This window comes from Leuciscus leuciscus (genome assembly GCF_965113295.1).
Source record: "Leuciscus leuciscus genome assembly, chromosome: 19".
NCBI classification, from domain to species: Eukaryota; Metazoa; Chordata; class Actinopteri; order Cypriniformes; family Leuciscidae; genus Leuciscus; species Leuciscus leuciscus.
In genome coordinates, this window is record NC_138743.1 from 12,914,901 (window position 1) to 12,932,120 (window position 17,220).

The 17,220-nt window shown below is 37.4% G+C and overlaps 1 protein-coding gene and 1 long non-coding RNA gene across 2 annotated transcripts in view; one reads left to right on the forward strand and one right to left on the reverse strand.

The window, feature by feature from the left end:
• The window catches only part of LOC309482786, a 223,295-nt gene that overhangs the window by 126,311 nt on the left and 79,764 nt on the right, over positions 1-17,220 (forward strand). The gene's annotated exons all lie outside the window — the stretch shown is intronic.
• The window catches only part of fam49a (family with sequence similarity 49 member A), a 30,963-nt gene that overhangs the window by 8,585 nt on the left and 5,158 nt on the right, over positions 1-17,220 (reverse strand). The window contains exon 2 of the mRNA XM_082148284.1: positions 1,826-1,880. The gene's annotated coding sequence lies outside the window, so the exon portion shown is untranslated. The remainder of the gene's footprint in view (positions 1-1,825; positions 1,881-17,220) is intronic.

The window sequence follows — 17,220 nt, forward strand, 5'->3', positions numbered from 1 at the left end:
TGGTGGTTGAGTGTGTAGCACATCTATCAGTAAGTTAAAAAAAGAATAAATAAAAATAAATAAAACCGCAACCTCTTTTGAACAAAGTTACATACTCAAGTCAGTTTGATCCTCCAGATGCTCTTCTGCGCAAGAGGATGTGAAGACAATACCGTTTCTGCTGTATGTGGTTAACCGCTACACATGAGTGCAGGCGATTCAAACAAGCTTCCTGTCAAACCTAAAGTGCTCCAACCATCGGAACAACTGCACTTGCAAAAGCATGAGAAACCGTCACTTTGGTGGCTGTGAAACAAAGCGGGCACAGAACAGCCTGGCCATTTCTAAGCCATGTCTGTGTGAGCGTGCATGTGTGTGCCCATCATTATGAACCCTATTCATTATACAGAGTGAATCATCACAGTACAACATGCACAAACCCAGCACTCTCTGCCCACATTCTAATCTGCATATTAAAAAACATTACAAATGCATCTGAAAACCCATGCACACAGGCCTTGACCTGCATTAGTAATGAGGTGACCTTATGTTGTAAAAATGTTGGAGGGGCCTTGGCATTCGTTTGTGCAGTGTAATGAAAACCAATTCAGTTTGTTCCTTGACGAATATTTCACAAGTGCTCTTACATGCTTTTGAGAGCCAGTATGGAAAAAAAGTGAAGTGTGAGGGGTACGAGTACATGTTTTATACCGGAATAACCAGGAAAGTTGGCGAGGGAGTGTCACACAAAATAACTTCCTGTTTAAAGAAACTGGAGTAAAAACAAACTGCCTAATTTTAATAATTGGTTCATGATATTAGTACTAGCTGCACGTGTATTGTTTTAAAATGTAAACTAATAACAATGTTTTTTGTCACAGGATGCAAGTTGTCACAGGTAGAAGAAATTTAAAGGGATTGTCTTATTAGTCCACCCAAAAATAAAAACTCTGTCATCATTTACTCGCCCTCATGTCGTTTCAAAATTGTAAGACTTTTTTCTTCTGCTGAACATAAAAATAAGATCTTTTGGAGAACATTGTGAATCAAGCAACAGAGGAGCCCATTGATTTCCATTCTATGGCCAAAAGATCTTTTATGTTTCATAGAAGAGAGACATTTATACAGGTTTGGAACTAAAAGAGAGTGAGTAAGGTGCCAGAATTTTCATTTTTGGACAAACTCTGCCTTTAAGTTCAGCCCAGCACTGGGTGTACATTAACGCTGAGACCCCCATGGCTTCTGGAATAAGATAAAATCAAAAGCGTCTGTCCTTCGCAATTAAACCATGTATGCTGCAATTAAAGGCCATGCGAGCAGAACAATAATCCACTTTATCCGTGGCTGAAAAGACCTCTGTTAGCCTCTGCCTGCTGAGCAGCTCATAAACAGAGCAGTAAATGAACTTTTGCATCTCGGCTGGGCTTAAACAGAGCTTGGTCTTGCTCAGGTCCTGCATACAGCCGCAATACTAACAACCTCACAAATTACTGGTTTATTCACTTCCTAATGGGGTTCCCACAGTGAGCGTGTTTGTGTTTATCAATTCCTCATGTTACGAGAGGCACCGGCCTACACTACTACAACACTTCCTGCTTTGTAGAGGCTAAACACCACAGCTCTCATTCAGAGTTTACAGCAGTTGTTTATTGTAATAACGTCTGGCTGTTTCTAAGCTCATTTGCTTACACAGAACGGAAATGTTACATACTGTGGCAAGAGGAGCAGAGTTTATTGAGCCTATGCCGACACAGCAAACAAGTCTAATCGAAGTGTAATTGTGACTGTAAATCTGATATTGCCGTTATTAACATGATGCCTCTCAGGGAAGGCTGTTCAGCGTTACCTTTTCTGGAGGAGAATGTATGCTTGCTTTTAGATCATCCACTTGATTCTTGATTCTGAAAAACAAAACATACAGAGCCAAATCAGTCAAGTTGTGTTGAATGAGGAAAACAAACCACATATTTTGAATCAATCTGACAGCATAAAATGTAAACGGTAATTCAACACGCAAACTGTTTCTCACATTTCAAGCAAGTTGAGATACAAATCATCTCACTATAAAGGTGTATATACTGCAATCTAGTTTGAATGCACCGCTCTCTTGTTGGGGAAACAAGTCACTGTGGAACAAGATTAAAATGTGCTAGATAATGATTATAAACAATGACATGAATCAGTCATTTCAATACATTTATCATGGGTAGCTCTCTGTGAGATTTAAAATGCACTTCACAGCTGTTTTATGTTAAGTGGGGGATTAAATATCTAGAGAAATTTCAGCCAAGTGTAACTAATGACAACCCAAAAACACTGGAGGGCAGGAACCGATCAGAGACACTCTCTCTAAAGTGGCTCATATGCACATGACAGCAATGCATACTGTTTCTACAGCACCTTTCTACAATGTGGTATGGTTATCATTGGTTGTTAAAATTAGTCTTTCAACACATCACAGACAAATCATAAATGCTTATGTAGCACTTCAACATCTTCAACCTACATCTTCAACAATACGGAAAAGGAAAAGAAACAACATTCAAACAACATAGCAGCAGCAAGCAAAGAATGGCGAAAACCAAAAAAACTTGTCACACAAGTTAAGCTGCCAAATTAACAATCCATTTGTCAAGGAAAAAGGAAGCTGCCTTCATGATAAAGTCATCTACAAAGCAGGTCTCTATAGAGCTCCCCTGACAAAAGACGGGCTGATATCAACATGTGTTGACCTTTTTCCCTGCGAAGGCTTGAAATGAGCTTTCTTTCCTCCTTTGTCAGCACAAACTGATACTCACGGTCACCCTCCCACCAGACGGCGTTCTTGTTACACGTTCTTTCCCTGATTTTCTTTTGAAGATTAAGATCACTGATCCCAGTTAAAACAGCGGCCTCTTCTGCCCTCACGCATCGCAACAGTGTTAATAAACCCAGACCTTCTAACAGACAGATAGAGAGATAAAGAAGTGCCTCCCTCTGGCTCGACTCCCATCTGTCAGTGTGCATAGTGCTCACACTCGCCACCCCCTCCTCAAACCTGAGGACAGGGCATGAACAGACCCCACGGGGACTCTGCCATGGAGTCACACGCCCTTATATGGGCATACGGCTGCTCAATGCATGAGCCGGATGAGTGGTCTTCCCTTCCCTCCTCCTCTGCACCTTTCACTCACTAAAGAAGTCATCACTGTACGCCTGTCTTCTCCATGCTCTGCAAAACCATTGGAATTTCTGAATGAAAAACACCATGATAGACAAATTCTTTCTGTGTTTTTGAATCAACTCCATATTGTTACCAAAAAGTGCACAGTATCTTGGTAGGATCTTCTTTAGCCCGCGATGATCTGGGTCAAAGCAGCATGGGGATATTTTATCTGTGGTATTTCCCTCTCAGCAGGTCCAGGTATTGGAATCAGGAAAAGAGAATTCCCAGAGAATAAACATGTTTTTCAGAACTCGCAATGGAATTTTCCAGTGACCCCAATTACACAAGCTGCACTATGCTGAATAGCAGTTATCATTTGAGATTAAACTGAAAGGATGAATCAGGGAGAATCCCGGCTCTCAGATTATCAGCGTTCAAATTGAAAATTTCTGCTCAGTTTATGAAATATGAGAATCTCTGCAACAAGCAGAAATTCAAAGATTGCGTAAATTGAAGAAAAAAAGCATTGAAATAACAAGAGCTGTGGAATGTAATTTTTTTTAATGATGCATCACAAAGTTGATGTCAATGATTCTGCATCGAAGCACAAAAACAAAATGATTTAAAAAAAATTTAATGAAGTAGGCCTAGTATAAACACATAAATTATTACCGGCCATTGGGAGGTGTGGTAGTTTTAGGCCCTGTTTGTGTAAAAAAAAGTTTTACAAAAAGAACATGCATTAATGAAAAAATAAAGTGCAGGACATGCTTGATATAAAAAAAGTTAGGTGTTATTAAGTGCAATAAGACATGAAAACGATCTCAATGTGTTACTCGCGCTGAATGACACACCCATAGCACGCACACAGAAAGCTGCTTCTCTACACCATGCAATCCTGAATTCAGTTCTCTTTAGAGGCCTATGGCGCTAGAACGGTCAGCTACACAACTCTACACCAGTAAGCTGGGGTGTGTGGTGGGCGTTCTGGCGCAACATGGCTGCCGTCGCATCATCCAGGTGAATGCTGCACATTGGTGGTGGTTGAGGAGATTCCCCTCTTCTATGTAAATGCGCTTTGAGTGCAGAGAAAAGCGCTATATAAATGTAATGAATTACACAAAATTATTTCAAAATAACAAAGATATAATAAAAAAACGATATTGTGATTATTAATATAGTAATTGTTATTAATAAAGGAATTGGAGGAAAAGATGCATCAAGAATCGTTTTATAATCGGATCGTGAGGCAAGTGAAGATTCACACTTCTGGAAATAACATTCTTTCCAGAAAATCTGGGCTGCCACACACAATGCATGCATAAATCTGCCAGGATGCCAACAATCTCCATGACAACACAAGGACTATTGCACAGCAAAGCACATTTGAGTAACAGCTTTCCTCTGAGGCAACTGCAGTATGATGAACACAACGTCCTGACCTATAATCAAGGAGGGAGCGAAGTCTGCATCATTCTTGGCTGAACCTAACATGGAAGGTTTTTAGATGATCAAAACTAGATCACATTTTTGGATAAGTACATCATAAATTCCATCACATACTTGGCATTAGTAAAAAAAAAAAAAATGTTTTTAAATTTAAATAAAAAGGTTTCCCCATGAACATCGGAAAAGAAGTTTAAAGACCCCATTCGTCCATGTCTTTAGAGTGCCAGTTAGGTTCCGGAAGTAAAAACTTTATTAATTTTCTCCATAGGGAAATAACGATTACTTATAAACCTGTAAAGACAGACTTACTATGAGCTATAAAGTTGTTAAAGGGATAGTTCACCTAAAAATGAAAATTAGCCCATGATTTACTCACCCTGAAGCCATCCTAGGTGTATATGACATTCTTCTTTCAGACGAATACAATCTGTTATATTAAAAAATGTCCTGTCTCCAAGCTTTATAATGAGAGTGAATGGCTGGAGAAAATTTGAAGCCCAAAAAAGTGCATCCATCCATTATAAAAGTAATCCATATGGCTCCAGGGGGTTAACAAAGACCTTCTGAAGCAAAGCCATGCGTTTGTGTAAGAAAAATATCCATATTTAAACCTTTATAAACTATCATCACTAGCTTCCGACAGACGGCCGTACACATCGATTTACGGTGGAAGACTAACCCCTGATCCGACGCACAGCATAATGATGCATGCAGAAGCTCAGAGGAAAGAGCAAAACAAAACACTGGTCGCAAATTAGCCATTTTGAAGAGAAATGTCAGAGGATATCTAAATAATTGAAGAGGAACTTCAGTTTGTTGCACAGCCCTATTCGTTTAAACCGCGAGATACATTTAAGCTTATGACACTCCTACATCCTATGTCAAACATGCATCACGGGTTACTCATGTGGTGCAAGTCGACTTGCGTAGTATACGGTCGTCTGGCGGAAGTTAGTTATTTTAGATTATAAAGTTATAAATATGGGTCTGCAAAAACCCCAGGCTTCGCTTCAAAAGGATTTTATTAAAGTGGATTTGCAGTTCAGAATTAGAACCAGAATGAGCTTTACGCACACTTGGAGAAAAAACACACAAGAAATGTGTTATCATTTTGTGTCAATATGTTGAATTTTGGGGTAAAATCATACCCTATATATTGTATTGACAACCCAATTAAATAATTACTAGGGGTGTGACGGACACTTATCTAACAAGATGAGATTTTTGCACAATATTTTATAGAAATCCTCAATGACAAAGTTCATGACTGGAAAAATTGTCTGCAGGTGCATTTTGAAATGTTTTAACAAATAAGGTAATTTCAGTTCTACTTTATGAGTATAAATTATCAAATGCATTGAAAGACAACAATATACAAGCACTGTAAAAGGTTTTGCCACATACACTGACTGGCTTTTCTCCTGTATGGAGTCACTTCAGACCTTTCTGTACATTTATGAGCTTCCAGAACTTCTGATTGAGGCTGTGTGTGACCTCCTGACTGAACTCCTTTCCAGAAATTGAACATAGAAATAAAATACAATAACAGTTTTCTCTTAGTCTTATTAAGTGCAAACAATAAATGCAAGTGCAACCATAATCAAAGTACTGTAGTGCACAGACTATCTTTATAATTGTTATGAAATAGCGGTTTAATTTTGCACCAGCAGTTATAGGGTTAAAAAGGCTGGGTAGAGAGAAATGAGCGAGTGAGTGGCTGGTGGGTTTGTGTACAGTTGTTCTTGCGTTCCGATTAAAAGTTCAGAAAAGGAGCCACCCTTATCTGTCTTTCTTCAGGCATTACAGCACTCTCTCAATATTCAAAGTGCAAACAGAGACCAAAACAGACCAGAGCCACAAATACACAGTCAAGAGATAAGGTTTGATATTGGGAGACAGGCCTAATTTGCGTGCATCAGGGAGCTCATGTTTTACTTTCACTTAGGGATTCGCGATCGTACATACTCTGTGTAAACGGAACGGCGGTGCGAAAAACATTTTTCACATCGTTACGCGATCAGTGAACCGTGATTCCTGCTGCACTGTGTGCGATTGAAACTCGTGCTGGATGAGCAGAGCAGACGTTTACAATAGTTTTTATTTTTATAAAAACAGCAAAACGACAGTGGCGGCAGTGCCTGTAATGTAATGTGAATGTAGCGGTGGCCTATTCTATGCTAATTTCACCCTCACGCTCCGTCATGGCGATATCGTGAGACAGCTTTTCACTCGACTACCATCTTATATTATGCATAATTGGATGTTTTTAAATAAACAGTGGAAAAAAACTGTACAAGTTTTAGGGCTGGACTATATGACGATATATATAATATTGACACAATATTGATCATCCTATATTGTATTTATATAAAGTGTTCACAGGAAAATTTGCTTTATGTATTTCCCCGGCGTCGAAATCAGGCACATTTGAATGCCAGAAAACACAATTCCTGGCTGCATGTTAATATCCATGGATCACTGGATCTTTGGTAAGTTGTAAGGAAAACTTATCGAGTCCAACATTTAGTTTAAACTGATAATCGTTAGTTTTACTCACGTTTTCTCAGTTTACCCTATTAAATCCAGTCATGTAGCAGGCTCTTTTGCCACTCGGTCCAGCGGGAAAATAACGTCAATGCATACCCTCCATAGAGTCGGTCTCCCTACACTCTCAAAATACTTAAGTATTTGAATATGTAAGCATATTTTACAATAAACTTAAAATATATATATATATATATATATATATATAAAAAATATATTTCTCCATCGTTAATATTTAGACTATGCTGTAGTAATGATTCATGGGATTGTATCTCTAAAGCCGATAAGTGCATAGTCTTGTACCTTAATATTTTTATCCGATTTTCATGCACTTTTTTTGCTTCAAAGTTTGTAATGTTATGATTCACCTCATAGATGGTTGGCTGGGTTCATCATGACTTAGGCCTATAACTCTTTTACAAAGTCCTAAGAGAGAAATGAATGGAAAAAATAATTCCAACACCTCTAAAAAAGTGGACGGGCACTGTTGCACTATCTTAGCTTTGAAGTCTTCTAGGTAGTAATATAGTCTCTTTCAGCAGACATAAACATCTAAAATCTTCAGGTAAAATGGACCAAAAACAGTTTTGAGGATGACACATTCAACATCAGACAGTAATACCAAATAGCAAATAATGTTCATCCCAGCATTGTTATTGTTAACTAAAACGATTACAAATTGTTCTAATTTAAAGAAATCTGAAATAAAATGAATGTTATAAGAAAAACGTAAACAAAAATGAGAAATGCTGTCTTGGCAACTAAGTTGAAGTCCTAAAATTACAAAAAATTACTAAGTAAATTACTAAGATAAAAACAAATTAAAGCTAAATACAAAAAAATGTAAAATACTAAAAAGCCTATTAAAAATATTAAAAACTATTACAAATTCTAAAATGTAAACATATAGGCTATAAATAAAAACTCATTCTAAATATAAAAAAAATACCATAAAAGTAAATAAATAATGCCAATATAACACTGGTACATCCATTTAAAGGCAGAAGACTATAAAATATATAAAAGTAACGCAAATTCTTTCAAAACATTTTTAACCAGTTAAGGTTTTTTGTTTTGTTTTTTTAACAAAAGAAGCTCAAATACACACCAAATGACTCAATATCAAGTACTATCTAGAATCTCGACTGAGGAGCTGGGTCCATTTTTAAAAGCATTAGACTCTGACCAGCTGCTAACCTCCAGGACAAAGCTGTTTGACTGTGAGAGGCAGATGGGCTCTTCAAACGACCCAGGCCAAATGACCAACAGCATGAAATATTCAAGCAAACAACTCACAGTTCCCATTCTCACTTGGCTGACACACATAGCAATCTAACAACAAATAGACAAGTGAGATTAGTTTAATAGTGTCCCAGCAATCATATCAGTGCAAGAACATAACATGACATCTGTTGACAAACTGTGGCTGCTGACTAAAAGATGGATTACTTGACTTGATCCTTCTACTTACATTCAGCAGCACAGTCAGAAGCAATTGTGATGAAACAGATGGTGCTCTGTCACAAAAACAATGTCTACACCATGAAATTGTAGCACCTCTAGGCAATGACTGGACTTTTAAATGATGACATCATGGGTCTAAAAGATCTCTGTTGTAATCATGAGGCAAGATTAATTTACGTCTATATTCAAGGATATCTTTTATTTGATGTAGGATAAATGGGCAAAGACACATGTAAAGCCTGCTTATAATTATCATTATGCAATGCTATGTAAAGGTAGGAAAAGTTGTCTTCCGGGTATCAATTTCTGATATCCATTCTGCACATCATTAGAGCACTGGCAAAGTGTTTTAACCCAGACATAAAGGCAACACATCAGCCATTCAAGAAGCTCTTTAGAGCCACTCCCCTCAGTTCATCCAGAGGTTAAGATGCATGAAGAGTCAATGAAGTGTAAAACTTTAAAAACCACCAAAGAAAACAAGTGTAGATGGACAAAAAAAGCAGAAGGAAACAGTGAAATACAATGGTTTCAGTACAGCAAGTGAAAATATTAACCTAGTCTAATTAGTGTTACATACATAACAGGTATTTTCCCCTTCTGAACTGGTAACATGCCAATGATAACATTTTGAAATGGGCAGGATTCGTCTTTTTTTTTTTTTACAAAAAGTAGTAGCAAAAATAGACTGGATGGCTAATCTCAAAAGAATGTGATTTTAATGATGGGCCAGTTCTGGGATTTGAAGTATGACTGAGGGGGGTTCCTGTAATCCTGTTTCCTTTAAGAGCACTGTAAACTCACAAGCAGCTCACATAAAACAAACACAAAACGAATTAAAAACTTGCCCACCCTTACATAGCCAACACTAAGATTACAACAGCTGTATCAGCTAGTCAATTAACTATGCTGTCACAAGAAAATTCACAAATATATATTTTCAGGAGCTTACTAATGGCTCATTATTATCTCATTATTGTGCTTTAACACTTAATGTAGAAGCACTTATTATCTTTGTTTTTAACAGATATGAAAATCTCAAGATAGAAAATAATAAACTAAACATTTCATTCATAAAGTATTTGGTTAAATCAATACATGGCCACTTAATATATAAACCATTTTTTATTGTATTTTTACCTAATTACCACTAATGCACTAATTCTTTTGACAAACCAAAATGTTGTTGCAAGGTTTAGTGGTTTGGTGTTTTACAAACATTCATTTAATAGACAGGCCATACATCACACTTTCCATTTGTCCCATTTTTTTAAACAAAAGTTGCTTCTTGTTGTAATTTTATTTTATTAGTAGACACAGCTAACAAACAACAACATGAGGTTGTTGATACTGTATAATACAGAGTAGGAACATTAAGATATAAAACTGATCTGGAGTCTAAATATTGTGCCACTTACTGTATGCAATGTGTCAGCTTCACACACATAGCTACAGAAAACCAGGTGAGAAATAGAGCTTCCTCTGCGATAAAAACCCTGGAGAAAAGTAGCAAAGCGAGCTTACTTTACAATGTGTGGGAGTTCTTAATCTTTTAATGCTCAGTGCGGTCTCTGAGAAACACCAGAGTAGTGCAGAAAACACAGTGATAGAACACCACACAATAGACTCAAAAGTCTAGCCTACCCAATAACAGTGTAGTAAAAACAGCCATTTCCTGTCTGTCTCCACAACAAGTCCATTTGCTGCAAGCGGCTCATCACTAGTGGTTGCCTAGTTCTCAACACCATTCTGCTGTTGCTGAGATAGCATTCATAATGGAGAAATATTACCTACTAACTTCATAAGAGAACATCTAAACATAGCCAAAGAAAAATATCAGATACTGTAACAGTTATACTGAGTGAATCATCAAAATACTCCCCGTCTTAAATCAATGCTTTAGCAACTTGCTTGCACAATTTCTGAAATAAAATAGATTTCAATACTAAATTAAAAATGTGTACTTGTACACGTGTGCAAACTGCACTCCCAAATGGTGTTTGTGTAAAGCATGCTCATATGGGGAGCTTATCTGCAAAAAGACTGCAAAAACACAGTATCACACCCCACGCTCAGAGAATGTGTAGCAGACTACAGACAGAACCAAGTGCTGTGGCTCACTTGCACTCACAACATTTTATATCACGATTTTTATTTAATTAATTGTGCAAGCACATCCGAGTATAAAACACTGGTACACACTAGGGCTGTCACTTTTGAGAAAAATCTAATTCGAACGGATATCAAATATCAAGCAATGTATTTGAATATGTTCGAATATCTACGAGTAAAATGTAAAATGAAGTTAACGAACACCTCGGTCCATCAAGAAACGCCACATGGTCGCTGAATTTCACTGCGCTTCATGAAGAGTTTTTCTTTTGCGTGAAAAAGCCGTTCGCCGGAGATGTGTTAAAAGATAGCGGAGTGCATTCATGATTAGGCTACCAGTATAATAATCCTCCTGGCGCCAGGTCTGAGTGAGTAATTTACTCTCTTACCTTTGTTCTTTGATTAACATTAATGACACTTTAAGACCAGTCGCTGCCCATTTTCCCATTTTCTCACAAATCTCTATGTTCATTTAAGACTTTATTTAAATAATTTAAGACTGCTCTTATGAGGACACTCGACAAAACGGACTTTTTTGGCATAATGTGTGTGTTATGGTTTGTTCAAGCCCGAAAGAGAACTCGATACTGACACGCGTCTTTTCTGTGGGTGGGTGTGTGTGTGTGTGTGTGTAATAGGCAGGAATTACAGGACTATCTCTTTAGTCTTGTCGTTATCTTCCATTTTCAAAACAAGCTGGCTATTGGCTATTATTCGCTTGATTTGGTCATGGGCCTACGCTACAATACGTTTAGAGCGGCCGCTACTGGATGAGATGGCAAACAATAAAATAAAAAGCAAACTGTCTAATCATAGACTGTAAAAAATGCACAAAACATGGCACTTTAAAAACCGGATAGTTTATTTATAGTTCGATTTCGGATATTTCACGTCATGTTCGAATGCATATTCGAATATCGAATAAAAAGTGAAAGCCCAAGTACACACACTAGGGGTTAAACAGATTGTTGTTGATCCATACGGACCAGGCCCCACGGTTTGGCACGCATGTGATTTAAGGATCAATTGCAAGTTTAACCGCAATAGAGTGAAAGGTTATCATTTGCACGTTTTGTCTTCTAGTTTACACATTCAATAGATTTTAAATGGTGGTTTAGATTTTAAACCACAAGAAGAGGCGAGGGAGAACTTAATTCGGTATTGCGTGCTGTTATCAGTGTGCACAGCTGCACACACCCGAGGCGCGGACACAGACAGAGAGGTGCGTTTTAAGGCGGGCGTACACGGTGTGATTTTTGCTGTTTTACGACCCCGCAGATGATTTTTTTCACTCAAGAAAAATCGAGTGGAAATTGGTTATCCTCGCATGGTCGCGGCTCGCAGCATGTGAGAGGAATTACGAGCTGAGCCGACCACGTTACGAGCACCTCCCGACCTCCCGATAATATTTAAACGTTTACTTTAAAAAGATCGATGGGGCAGTGGCAGCAACCATACAGTCACACACACACACACACACACACACACACACACTTCTCTCTCTCAAGTTTTTGTGTTGAAAGGAATGGCTACAGTTCTATGCTTTTCAACAAATCATTTACACACACATTTCTGTAATTTTTCTATCTGAAGCTAGTTTCCTGCAACATTGAAAGCTCCGGTCTCTGTATTTAGCACGAAAGCTCACGTCATTGCCGCCACCTCGGGATAAAATTCGTGCAGGACAGTCGTGCCGAGTACCAGCTGCTTTGACGCGATTATTAGTTTAACTGACTCGTAACGTGTGCAATATCTCACGACCTCCCGAGTGTCCGAACTCGCACCGTGTACGCCCGCCTTTAGATAGCGAAAACTCCGAATTGATTCCTCTTTCGTGTCCCCAATGCACTTGGATGGACACATACTGTATACACAAATTATGTCATCCATGTTTTAATTTTAACAGTAAACTACTTTTTTGATAAACAAGTCGTGAAGCACTTTGTCAAAAAATTTAAAATGAAAAATTATTTTCATTTGATTACATTTTCAAATATGCATTAAGCTGTTGTTTTATGTCTTCAGTTGACTCAATTTTAATAAAAAAAATATTATATTGTTAAAGTTTTATGAATTCAATTGAACAGACATGGTTTTTGATTATTTCAATTTAAAGAATCATTAAAACAGAATCCAGAAAAATTAAAACAGAAAACTGTGGGAAAGAATAAAAATGATTTCAAAGGCATGAATACTGTGTCTTTAACTTTTCCAGCCATGTCTACTGTAGACAATTACACTACACCCTCATACTGTTTGTCAGAACACCTACACTTCATAGATTCAAATAGCATATAACTTCAAACACGGTTACAGAATTGTATCAAATTCTCAAATAATATTTTTTTTTTTTTTAAAGAACCTGCTTTCAAAACTGTAATATAACTTGTGTTTGTAGCTACAAATTGATCCTACAGCTTGCTAACTGCACAGGGTGGTCTAAAGCACAATAAAATATTTAGTGCCGACCTAGTGCAGAAAGGTCAGTGAGCCGTGCACAAGTGCATTTTGTTTGCTTTAAAAAAGCTCTCAGAACACCACAGAGCTTAAACCTACTTCTTAAACTGACACCTGACACATACCATATCAGATGTGAAATTCTGCATCAGAAGACTAAAAGCAAAGGTCTGTCATAATAACGATTTCTTCAACCAATAAACTCAAGATCATAAAAGGCTGAAAGGCACAAGGGATGCTCCACCCTGTATAACATAACAGAGACACCAAAGGGCGAGACCTCATGGTTTCATCCATTTTTAAAGACCTCTCTGTTTTGACTGTGTGAAGTACAGCAAACCTAAAATTGGGTTAGGAGAACTGTGCCTCCCTCGGGCTGCAGCAAATGTGACTGAGGCTTGAAGGAGACTGGTTCATTTTTGCCCCTACATGGGCACTGGTGGGCGGGAAATGTGGCAGGAGGCAGGGCGACATAAACACTGCCACAATGGTTGCCTTGCTTCCTCTGCCGTAACACTGTGCTCAATGGGGTCATGAGGGGTGGGGCAACACTTCCAAAACAACGCATCCCATTCAAACACCACATGTGAACCTCTGGTCCTAAAAATATGAGTGTTTATAGTGTCTAAAGAAATTTAGATCCTTCAGATAATGGCTTCTCTTAATTAAAGAATGCAAAACTTCATCTAGCCAATGTTGGCATTTTGGATTATCGGGCAGAGGAAAGGGTGTTGGAAAACAAAAAACAGCTTCAGTGCATAAACCGCTGGGGGTTTGGTATTCAGAGGCGGCCTCCGCAGCCCATCATAAAGCGTGTAGGACTTAGAGGCGTACAATTCTTCTTACAGTCCGCTTTTGGTCTGAATAGCACTTCTGTTTTGTGATCTTGGCATCTCAAAAGCTCTGAGATACAAAGAGCCATGTGGGGAAGAGCCTCATTAAAGCTTGTGTTGGTTATCTTACAACTACGGCTGCACAATTAATCAAAATAAAACTGTTATAGTGATATGGTTTAGTGCGATTATCAAATCACAAAGGCTATGATTCAATTAATTAAACATACTGTATATATATATATATATATATATATACACAGAGCGTGACAATGCTATCTTATACACAGGTAGCTCATGATACTGTGTTTTCAGTGTCTCAAAGCGGCTTGGTTCACATTAAATGCTCCTCCACACAAACTCATCTTTACATCTGCTGAGTTTCGGTTGCTTATAATGTGAGTTTGGAAGCGAATGTATCAACTGTTTTCCCAAACTTGTAAAGAGAAATTTTAAGGGCTCCTTGCAGTTTTCCTTTAAAATAAAAGCTTGATAGTTTAATATTTGAAAATGAACAGATTAAGTATATTAAATATTAGTATTATAATTTTACAGTTGCACTGTAAAATAAATTATAATTTGGTAATAAATAAATAAATAAATAAATAAATTTATATATATATATTTTCATTATAATTGTATATATATATATATTGTAATTATAATTGTACATATAATTGTTCTTATACACTTCTTTTTAAATAAAAACTAGGTTAGATTTTAAATATCCAAAATCTTGTAGTCCTACTTAGAGAGAAAGGGTGTTGTAATATACACTTACAAACCTTTGGGCTCATTATGGTCCCATATGTAATTAACATGACTCTATGGTATGTTGAAAAACTACTTGCTTTAACAAAAGCACTAATTATTCACCCTAGTACATAGTAGTTGTTGCAAAAAGGGTTTTAGCTTTGCAACTATTTTAGATTCCTGACTGACTCTATCAAAAAAATATCTGGGTCATGGAGGCTTCATGAACCAATTCATTGTTTCTTTGTGTCATAGGAAAAAGAGCACTTGGTATTTGGCTAACCTTCCAGTCCAAATAAATAGATAGCAACAAATAAACAGTAAAGCAAGGACCAGATTACATAAATTTAAACAAGTGAATCCAAATTAAAGACAGAGAGAGGAAGAGAGAGAAAGAGTATCTGAGCTATGATGGATTTCATTCACAGTGCTTTCACAGACTGTTACCATGGACAAAAACATCATAAATCTAACTTCCAGCAGCTGCTCGATTCGATGAAAAAGCAGCATCACTGAGAAGAGCCAGACAACTCCGGCGGCCAAGGTTACTGTCAAGTTTAAATGCCAGCTGAGGAGTCAGGTCTGGCAACACTCCAACTCTCAGTGTTCAGCTGAACACAGAGTTATCACTTATAACCTACACGATCACCTGTAGATAGCAAAACCACACTTCTGTTTTCAACAGGAGGCCTACAAGCTTTCACAAACAGCCTACTTAATATATTATGTAAAAATATTACCAGTGGTTTCTGCAATCATTGCACTTCACATAAGCTACTTCCCCTGTGATTACCCTCAACGTAATCGCCTGTCTGACAAACAGGGCGGAAATAAGAAAGTGTAAGTGTAAAACAAGCAGGAAAGTGTTGAAAGTAAACAACAGAAAAGATCACACTGGTGTTCCAATAGGGGAAAAATAGATTCTTAGATGCATAACAATGCAGATATGGATGATTCTGAACCGATTCACAAATGTCAAAAATCGATTTTCTAAATGTTTTTTTTCTTTCTCTAATATCATAATATTGACGGAGCGCAAAATGCGGAACTCTGAAGCGCGGACGTGCAGACACGGACAGTCTGTGGCCGTGCACATAACTGTGGCTGAGCATGAAATCCGAACGGCACCCTCTTCGTTAAAAGCTAACGTATGGAAAATTGGCAATTTCATTGTGACCTATTTTGTATTTTTTGTATGATAGCTGCTTTCTGTATTATTTAGTTTTCACATCAATATGCTGTAAACCGATCTGTTATACGTAGGTTTACTGTACTGTGTGTATCAGTGCAATGCCAGTCACAAAAAGTTACATTTTGACTGTGCTCTCTGCAGATGTTCATTTACTTTTTTTGTATAAGCTGTTTTTGATTGTGGTATACAGCAAACATTTCTAGTCACAACTCTTTATTAATTAGTTGTGTATAAGAGCGGCTTTGTATGTTACTAATTATTCAGAATATGCGTAAGTCCACAAGCATTATTTTTATTTGAGAGCTGCTGGTATATAATTCTATATGTTTTAATGAAAGCTGTTTGTGATTTTGCAACAGCAAAATGTTGTCTGAAGGATTATATTGCTCATTGCACATAACAGGAGAATGTTGGTCAGAAGTCTACTATGTTAGAGATTCAGAATATGCTGAAGTGTATTCATTTACTACAAGTATGCTGCTAGTACAGGCACACATTTCTCTTCCTGTTGGTTCTTTGCAATGTTGGGACATATGCTGGCAAATGTAACCTTACCGTTGACTTGCCAAATCACTTCCATTTGTTTTATTAATAAAATTAATTTAGGATGTATTGTAAGTAAATTATTTATGGGTTATTATAAATACTTTTCTTTAAAAGTACCAAGTAGTCACACACACAAAAAAAGATGCACTGATAATCGTTTTAGCATCGCATCACAGCCCTCTGAATCGTAATCGAATCAAATCGAATCGTAAGGTGCCTAGAGATTCCCACCCCTATTCCACAATACAGCACATCTGACACAGTGCTAACAACCTGCCATGCGTTTGGTTGAGTGCAATTGACCTGTTTTTGTGATAGTCAAGTGCATTCCAAACCTTAATGAAATACTTGATTACATTCTGAAATGACACCAGATGTTAAAGTTACCGCGGCAGATAATTTACCTACTTCATGTCAATAGTTCATCATGCATTCTTGAGTAGTAGACACGCAAATCAAATCAGGCTACTGTATTGTTCTGATATTAGTAAAATCTCCAAGCTGCAATTTGCTGATGAAGACTCTTATTAGACCTCAGAGTTACTAAGCACATTATGAGTCTAAGAGTCCATCTGCGTCAAGCCGACAAAACCAGTAGCTGAACTGCAGGTTTACTTCTACAAATGCAATAGGCCTAAGCCAGATGATAAGCAAGGTGATCTCATCCATTTTTTTTTTACAGTTAAAATGGAAAGAAAATGATCTTTCTGATCATAAATCAATTAGCATAATCTATTATAAAAGTA